Below are 1,328 nucleotides of genomic sequence, written 5' to 3' on the forward strand. Positions count from 1 at the left end.
TGAGGAGGAAGGGATTCCTGTTGATAGCTGGGAGTCTGGTCCAGATAGATGGGGACAGGACGTTCCTCTGGACTGCTGGGATGCCGAACTGCTGGAACTATGTTTGAAGTTCCATGGAAGGTGTAACCAAAGCAGTCTGTGTTCTATCACCATCTCCATGAGCTGTTAAACCAGGAGGGGCAGAGCTCTTTATCCTCACCATGACCCAGTCCTGATAACACCTCTGGGGACCATCTCTGCTCATGAGCCATCCAGGGCTCTGGGAATGACCCCTGGAATTCCATCATACCATTGGGAGATGCCCCACCCAGAGAGGAGGAACTGGACATCCCTACTGGCACATAAACTGAGGCTCTGGGATACTGGGACACTTCTCCCACTGCATTCCCAGAGGAGAGGAGCTCCAGAACCAGCCCTGGACCTGCAGAGATGGACTCGACCTGAGTGCAGGATCAACGCTTGGACGAGAGCACATCCATCACTGCAACGGGGCTGCAGCACCATTGAACATTGAACAGAGCACATCCATCACTGCAACGGGGCTGCAGCACCATTGAACATTGAACATTGAACATTGAACATTGACCAGAGCACATCCATCACTGCAACGGGGCTGCAGCACCATTGAACATTGAACATTGAACATCGAACATTGAACATTGAACATTGAACATCCATCACTGCAACGGGGCTGCAGCACCATTGAACACTGAACCAGAGCACATCCATCACTGCAATGGGGCTGCAGCATCATTGAACACTGAACATTGAACATTGAACAGAGCACATCCATCACTGCAACGGGGCTGCACCACCACTGAACATTGAACATTGAACATTGAACATTGAACATTGAACCAGACCACACCCATCACCCCAATGGGACTGCAGTCACCACCCTGCCCAACACAGCATCAGGTTGTATTCTGACCTTGTCAGTCTAAGCTGTTGTTGCTTGTTTACCTTATTATATAAACTATGAAAAAAATCCCTGTTTTTCCCTTTTTCCCATATTTTCACCTGAAAGCCCCTTGATTTCAAAGTTATAATAATTCAGAAGGAAAGGGGGAGTTGTRTTCACTGCTCCAAGGGAGGTCCCCACCTTCATTGGCAAACCTCTGTCTTTCAAACCAAGCCAAACTCCCAGGAGAGTTTCTCCACAACCAATACAAGCAAGGAAGAGAGATTGACTTGGTACTTCTTGGACTGGTGAGCCACTTCACCCACCATCAATGCCCCTCTGTCTCTCCAGACCATCATTGCTGGTGAAMTGGGAAATGACAAAGGCATGCTCTGTAAAAAGCTCCTCCGTGTGGGTCATGTGCTTT

This window comes from Malurus melanocephalus, unplaced genomic scaffold, assembly GCF_030028575.1.
Source record: "Malurus melanocephalus ecotype Western Australia unplaced genomic scaffold, MMel_1.1 scaffold_1553, whole genome shotgun sequence".
NCBI lineage: Eukaryota > Metazoa > Chordata > Aves > Passeriformes > Maluridae > Malurus > Malurus melanocephalus.